This window comes from Apodemus sylvaticus, chromosome 19 (genome assembly GCF_947179515.1).
Source record: "Apodemus sylvaticus chromosome 19, mApoSyl1.1, whole genome shotgun sequence".
Taxonomy (NCBI): domain Eukaryota; kingdom Metazoa; phylum Chordata; class Mammalia; order Rodentia; family Muridae; genus Apodemus; species Apodemus sylvaticus.
In genome coordinates, this window is record NC_067490.1 from 9222146 (window position 1) to 9230369 (window position 8224).

General features: G+C 50.6%; 1 long non-coding RNA gene across 1 annotated transcript; it reads right to left on the reverse strand.

Moving 5' to 3' along the window:
- Positions 1–4565: 4565 nt before the first annotated feature.
- LOC127669584 (uncharacterized) lies at positions 4566–7188 on the reverse strand. Its single transcript, XR_007974399.1, has 3 exons — positions 6750–7188; positions 5672–5761; positions 4566–4893 (listed from the first exon to the last, which is right to left on the reverse strand). It is a non-coding gene; the product is annotated as an uncharacterized LOC127669584 (long non-coding RNA).
- Positions 7189–8224: the final 1036 nt, after the last annotated feature.

An 8224-nucleotide genomic window follows, 5' to 3' on the forward strand; every position in this document is an offset into this window, starting at 1 on the left:
CGCCCCTCCCTGGGCTGGTAGCCTCTGATCGCATCATGTCTGTCGTCCCCCCACAACACACACACACGCACCCCACGTGCATACTTGGAATTGTGCGGTGGTGCATGGTCTTCACATTTCACTGAACTCTTCTCAGGGCGTATCCCTGTACCCTGCGCTGGAGCTTCCTGAGGTATGTTTCATTATGGCTGCGCACACTTGGGGTGTGTGCCCTGGGCTATAAGGGAGTCCTGCCGCTCTGGTGTACACCGCCCATTGTGCACATGCGCCGTGACTGCTCTTGGGGAGACACCCGGGAGTAGTGCCCAGAGAGGATGGATGCATCTGCTGAACCCGGACCTCCTCAAGCCTGTTCACATCCTCCTGTTAACTCCTCTCCACAGGCTCTGACCAAACCTCTCAGTTCTATTCCTGGCTGCACAGGTCCACAGCTCCATGTAGAGCCGCCCGTCCACCTAGGGTTTCTGTCACTGTGATGGACACCATGACCAAAAGCATTCTGGGAAGGAAGGACATCAGGGCAGGAACCTGGAGGCAGGAGCTGACAGAGGCCACGGAGGAGTGCTGCTTACTGGCTTGCTCTCCATGGCTTGCTCAGCTTGCTTTTTATAATGCCCAGGACCACCACCCCAGGGGTGGCACCACCCACCATGGGCTGGGCCCTCCCACATGACCAGGAAAATGCCCTACAGGCTTGCCTACAGTTTTGCCTTTCAGGGGCATTTCTCAATTGAGGCACCCTCCTTTCAGGTGAGTAGCTTATGTCAAGTTGACAAGAAACTAGCCAGCAAAATTGTTTTGTCAGCCAGGCGGTGGTGGCACACACCTTTAATCCCAGCATTTGGGAGGCAGAGACAGGTGGATTTCTGAGTTTGAGGCCAGCCTGGTCTACAGAGTGAGTTCCAGGACAGCCAGGGCTAAACAGAAACCCTGTCTGGGGGATGGGGGGGGGGGGGGGGAAAGCCACAGCCTTTTTTTTTCTCCCACACATTAATATCAGCATCACAATATAAAACAAACTTGATATAAAATCACAATATAAAACAGCATCACATATTACAAACTTGAGAAGTCCTTGGTCTTAGAAATTCAAACACTATAACTTCAGTGTCTAAAAATCCTTAGTCTGGGGGCTGGAAAGATGACTCAGAGGTTAAGAGCACTGACTGTTCTTCCAGAGGTCCTGAATTCAATTCCCAGCAACCACATGGTGACTCACAACCATCAGTAAAGGTGTCTGATGCCCTCTTCTGGTGTGTCTGAAGACAGTGTACTCATATACATTAAATAAATCTTTAAAGAAAAAAAGAAAATATTTTTTAAAAAATCCTTAGACTGGCCAGGCAGTGGTGGTACATGTCTTTAGTCCCAACATTCAGGAGGCAGAGGCAGGAAGATCTCTGAGTCTGAGGCCAGCCTAGTCTAGAGTTCCAGGATAGCCAGGGCTGAACTGTAGAGAGACTCTGCTTCAAAATTAATGAAAGTAAACTGACATGGAATTCTCATCCTGCCTTGTGTTCTGTTCAAGCGCCAGCCAGAAGTGCCTGGTTCAGTGGCATGTCACAGGTGCAGAGCTGCAGCCTATTTTAGAACCTTTCATCACCTCCAAAAGAAAGAGCCCATCCCCTAATCCCCTCAGTGTCCCTTCCTCTGGAGCCGACTTGGAGAAAAATCTAGATAGGCCATATGCTTAGCGACCTTGTGGCAGGGACAGGCTATGGATCACAGGCTGAGGTGCTCTTACCGATTCCTCACACAGTTAAACCGCAGGATTCAGTGACCTGTGTGTTGCCCTGGGAGGACCACAGGACCCTGCTGAAAGGAGCACCACCGCTTCTTGTCTTCCTGAAGTAGCTGCCAGCAGGTTCTGGCTGGAGATTCCCCCCACACACACTCGTTCCCTTTGCATGTCATTTCCCTCAGCCTGTCCTCAGACATGTCCCCAGGAAGGTCACACTGCAGACAGCTCTGCCGGCCTGTGCCCATGAGCCTGCACACACATCCGCTCTGACGGTTCCACCCATCTGTCAATCACGCCCACCCACCGTTCCCCTCTACCCGTGTTTCAATTGCTCTATCAGCCACCCTCGTACTGAAGTCCTTGTGGAGATCTATGTTGGCAGGGAGCTTTGGTCTGGACCCTGAGGGAGGGACAGGGTAGCACCAGGGGGCACTTGGTCGGCTCGCAAGTCGCCGGGTGTAGTTCCAGTATCTGCCACTAGGGGCCGCCCGGTCTCGGTTAAGGCTCTGGAGGCCCCACAAGCACCTCCAGTTTCTTCGGGGCTGGCTGTGGTTTCCAAGGGAACAAGCTTTAAGGAAGCAGGGAGGCACTTTCCTCCCAGCGCCTCTCAACAGCTGAAGTGCGCCTCCATTGCCTGCGGACCTGTTGACCTGCCGTCCGGTTGGCAGTCTCTGATTTAACCTGCTTCTAACCAGACTATGATGCTCTCTAGACACGTGGTTTTTGTCATGATTTTACTAAGTTCTGACTTGGTGGAAATTGGAGACACACCTACTCGCCTCTCCCTTCCTCTCCCTCTGCCCCCCCTACCTCCACCCCCCCCATCAACCTAAAAATGGACTATTTCATGAAGTAAACTTAAGTAACTTATAGCTAATGGGGGGGGGGTAGGAAGGACGCCCCCCCCCCCCAACCAAATAGCCTAAACAATAAAAATGGGCATCGCTTCCTCTGCCTTATGGTCTCTGTGATCAGACCAAGCCGGCTTTCTCTGCCTTAACAGGAAAGGGACTCCCCAGCTGGGATTTCTGCACTAAAGTTGAGACCTCTGATTGGTTCCCGTAGGTCAGACCCCAGCAAAGGGGTGTGACAGAGGCACCTACCTCATAGCCCTCCCTAGTCTCAGTGATGCCTGGAGCCTCTGGGAGCCCACTGGGTCGGAGAGGTGTCTCTGGGGCTACCAGGTGCAGTCAAGGCAGGAAACCCAGGGTTCCCCTATGTCAGGTCAGCCTGCTGGTCCAAGTGGAGACACACAGTGCCCAGAGGGCCAGTGCCACCCAGGTGACTCTCTCAGCCCGTGTGTTGTCCTGTCTGCCCGCTATTCCCTACACCTTCCTAGTTCCCATTCTGTTGATGCCCTGTGGGTCTCTGGAGGTGTGTTCAGAAGGCCTTGCGCTTACAGAGGGAAGGGTGTGAGCCACCCTTTGCTTTACTCTAGAAAGTTAAAACAGCTGGCCAGGCATGGTGGTGTGCATGCCTTTAATCCCAGCACTTGAGGCAGAGGCAGGGGGATCTCTGCGAGTGTGAGGCCAGCCTGGTCTACAAAGCAAGTTCTCGGACAGCCAGGGCCATTACACAGGGAAACCCTGTCTCATAAAACAAATAAAACCAGTTCCGATTTGCTTTGTTCCAGTAATGGAAGCATCAGTCCACCAGCCTCTGACTCTCTTCTACACCATGCCTGTTCTCTCGGGGTGTACCTCCCCCCCTTTTAAAAAAAAAAGATTTATTTATTATTATATGTGAGTACACTGTAGCTGCCTTCAGATGCACCAGGAAAGGGCATCAGATCTCATCACGGATGGTTGTGAGCCACCATGTGGTTGCTAGGGTTTGAACTCAGGACCTTCGGAAGAGCTCTTAACCGCTGAGCCATCTCTCCAGCCCCTCAGGGTACTCCCTTGATGTAGCATACACCAGAGCTGGGGTGCAGGCGGGGACCAGGACCAGGGCAGGGCTACAGAGCAGAAGGTGGGAATCCTTCCTAAACATAAGAGACCTGCCTTTCAAGCCGGGCGGTGGTGGCGCACGCCTGTAATCCCAGCACTTAGGAGGCAGAGGCAGACGGATTTCTGAGTTCGAGGCCAGCCTGGTCTACAGAGTGAGTTCCTGGACAGCCGGAGCTACACAGAGAAACCCTGTCTCGAAAAAACCAAAGAGAGAGAGAGAGAGAGAGAGAGAGAGAGAGAGAGACCTGCCTTTCTCCCTTCTCCCATCCCCATAGGCAATGCCACACCAGCCATGGCCTGGTTACCTTAGTTCAGTCACCAGGAAATCAGTGCTAAGAAGTTCACACTGTCTCCGGAGTGGGCCACTCACACCCGCTAAGTCCTCACGTCAAGTCACTCAGCTGTGCACCCACCAACAAAGGGTCATCTTGATTTTGTAAAAGTTATTACTGTGTATGGGGGGGAGCATGTGTATGCCTTGGCCTTCCTGGGTGGAGTCAGGATAATTTCTCCAGTTGGTTCTCCCACTGTGGGTCTAGGGATGACTCTCGGGTGGCCCTGCTTTGTACGTAGACAATCTCCTTCTCTGCCTGTCTTAGTGGGGCTCATTAAGGAAAGAGAGAGAGAGGCATAGGTAAGGAGACAGCCATCCCTGGTAACATGGCTGTCCCCAGATCTTGAGAGGGGGACCCGCAGCATGCAGGGCCACACAGGAAAACCACATGGGGAAGGCTTTGATGACCAGGAAGCAGAAGGAACAAGGGGAGGGGCAGGGATGGGTCCGGCTGGTTTTTGTCAATTTGACACATCTAGGCGCAGCTGGAGAAAGGGAATCTTTTTTAAAAAAATATTTTATTCATTTATTTTATGTATATGAGTATATTGTAGCTGTGCAGATGGTTGTGAGCCATTATGTGGGAGCCATTATGTGACCCACAGTGGGAGAAACAACTGGAGTAGTTGCTGGGAATTGAACTCAGGACCTCTGCTCACTCAGGCCCTGCTTGCTCTGGCCCAAAGATTTATTATTATATGTAAGTACACTGTAGCTGTCTTCAGACACACCAGAAGAGGGCATCAGATCCCATTACAGATGGTTGTGAGCCACCATGCCATTGCTGGGATTTGAACTCAGGACCTTCGGAAGAGCAGTCGGTGCTCTTACCCGTTGAGCCAGCTCTCCAGCCCTGGGAAGAGGGAATCCTAATGGAGAAAAAAAAAATGATTCCATAAGATTGGCCTACATTTTCTTGGTTAATGACTGCTGTGGGAAGGACCAGATTTCCATGGGTGCTGCCACCCCTGGGCAGGCGGGCCAGATGGTATAAGAAAGAATGCTGAGCCAGGGGGTGGTGGTGCACACCTGTAATCCCAGCACTCTGGGAGGCAGAGGCAGGGGGATTTCTGAGTTCGAAGCCAGCCTGGTCTACAGAGTGAGTTCCAGGACAGCCAGGGCTACACAGAGAAACTCTGTCTCGGAAAAAAAAAATCCAAAAACAACAACAGAAAGAAAGAAAGAAAGAAAGAAAGAAAGAAAGAAAGAAAGAAAGAAAGAAAGAAAGAAAGAAAGAAAGAAAGAAAGAAAGAAAGAAAGAAAGAAAGAAAGAAAGAAAGAAAGAAAGAAAGAAAGGGAAAAAAGAAAGAATGCTGAGCAGGGGTGAGAAGCCAGCCGGCAGGCGGCCTTTCTCCACAGCATCTGCTTCAGTTCCTGCTTTCCAGTTCCTGCCCTGTTTGAGTTCCCCGCCTTGGCCTCCCTGGATGAATTTGTAAGCCAACCAAACCTGGGATTTGTAAGCCAACTAAACCTCCCACCCCACCCCCCCACCCCCCTTAACCCCCCACCCCCACCCCCTCAACCCCCCAACCCCCCACCCCCCTCAACCCCCCACCCCCGCAAGCTCCTTTGGTCACTATTCTATCACAGCACTAGAAACCTAACGAAGGCGGGGATCTTTGTGTGGTTTCTATGGGTTGAACTCACCTGTGAGGCAAGGCAGGGAGCAGAGGCTAGGCTGGTGTGGGGTATTTCAGCAGGCTTGGAACATGGGCACTGTCCTCAGGTGTCCGGTGTCTGAGACGAGGAGAACAAGACAGACGTCCCTTAGAAACAGTGAGTGAGTGAGGGCGTAGACACCCGGATGTGGGTCAACAGCGCGCTCTAGAGCTTGGTCAGTATCTCAAGGAAGCCCAATGGCCGCTGAGCTGTCCCGTCAGGCCAGCACAGCCCGGGGTGTCGTAGCATTAAGTCCAGAAGCTAGGAAATGTGCTCTGTACAGCTCAGCTTCCTCACCCGCTGGGTCTCCGGGTTTTGCCCACAGCAAAGGTCCGGGAGGAGAGGGAAAGAGACAGGGTCTTGATCCTTCCTCTTTTCTTCCTAGCAAAACAATTGCAGCTCCATCTTCAGGTAACCGGGTGGAGACAACAGCCACAGTGGGAAAATCCGCCAGAGCCCAGAAGGGGGCGCTGTTGATCCGACTCGTAAAGCGCATCATGCCGGCAGAGAGCAGGTTCGGAATGCACAGGACAGACACGGGGCCCAGTGCGGCAATCCAGGCCACTTCAGACACATGAAACCAGGTCTGGACCCCCACACAAAGCCTGGGTGTGGATTGCGTACATGCGTGCGTGCGTGTGTGTGTGTGTGTGTGTGGAGAGGGTTATCCTCACTGTAGCTCACTTTTAACTCCACTGAATCCACTCTCTGTCACTTTAACATGTGCGGAAGATAATGAACTTACAATGCAAAGAAAAACACTTTTTTTTTTTCCTAGCCAGGCGTTGGTGGCGCACGCCTTTAATCCCAGCACTTGGGAGGCAGAGGCAGGCGGATTTCTGAGTTCGAGGCCAGCCTGGTCTACAGAGTGAGTTCCAGGACAGCCAGGGCTACACAGAGAAACCCTGTCTCAAAAAAAACAACAACAAAAAAAAAAACAAAAACAAAAACAAAAAAAAAAACAAAAAACAAAAAACAAAAAACAAAAAAACCAAAAACCAAAAACCAAAAACAAAAAAAACAAAAAAAACAAAAACCATTATTTCTGTTTGTTTGTTTTTCTCACCGTTTCGAAAGTGGCAGTCTGTGGTCAATTGGCTCCGTTTCTCCGGGGTCTCTGGTACATCTCATTCTGACAGGAGCGTGTGATAGAGTGAAGTTGATCATCTTGCTGTACTGGGAGATATTCCTGAGGCTCCGCGGTCCCTTTCTGAGGATTTCCCACTACCTTACAATCGAGCCGAGCTGGGGGACAGCCTCCGGGGGACAGCCAGCATTCAAATGACAGTGATACCAGAGATACCCGGTAGTAAAATGGATGCCATAAAAATTGTACTAGTGGCGCTGAGCCACGTGGGAGCGAACACCTTTAATCCAGCACTCAGGAGGCAGGAAGATCTCTGAGCTAGAGGCTAGCCTGTTCTACAGACTGAGTTCCAGGACAGCCAGGGCTGCACAGAGAAACCCTCTCTCAAAAAACCCAAAACCAGAAACGAGAGGAGAGAGAAAGGGTGGGGGGAAGGGAAGGAGGGAGGAAGGGAGAAAAGGGGGAAGGAGGAAGGAGGAGAGGGGGAAGGAGGGAGGGAGGGGGAGAGAAGGGGAAGGAGGGAGGGGGGAAGAGAGAGAGAGAGAGAGAGAGAGAGAGATTGAGAGAGAGAGAGAGAGATTACTTACTTGGGAAATACTAAATTACCCAAAGTAGCATTTAGTAAAAGGAGGCTGCTTCCCAAGAAGATAGTGTGCTAACCAAGCTTGTTAGGAACTTTGAGAAAGCAAGGTCTGTAGGTAATTGAAGTTTAGGGTTGCTGAGAAAGTTTCTGCCAGTGTTTACCCATAAGCTTGACCTCCAATTAGGCCCCATTCCCGTAACAAAAGGAGACAACCCTGAATCACAGCCAGGGGCCAGGCTCATCTGCATAGCAAAGAACACCCTCTAATGAGCAGGGATCGCTCCCGGGAATGCGGCAGGGTCTTAGCTCTCCTTAACCCCTGGTCTGTCCTTAAGCCCCTCACGCTCTTCTCAGGAAAAGCCTCCTTCAGCTCGGAGGGTGAACTGACCCAGGGTAACAGCAGCTGGGAAAGAACAACCCTGGTGTATTTAAGAAATAGTTCTGACAATACCTTTGTGGTGTAAACCTCCCATCTAATCAGGTGTCTAGACTTGTGGACTCCTGTGCCTGTTTAAATTGTTTAAAGTGTAACCTGGGGCCAAGACCTAAAGATTTAAAGATGACTACATTTGTGGAGAGCACAAGCCTCAGAATGTGTATATATATATGTGTATATATATATATATATATATATATATATATATTTAATTTGTTTATAAATATATTCATTTATGTATCATATATATATTTAGTGAAATCTATTTGAGACCAATTTCTCTTTAGGCATTAGCTGGAGTCAGGCATGGACTTAAAAGAGCTTTCTTTTTTTTCTTTTATAATAATATTATTACTTGGCCAGGCAGTGATGGCACACGCCTTTAATTCCATCACTTGGGAGGCAGAGGCAGGTGGATTTCTGAGTTCGAGGCCA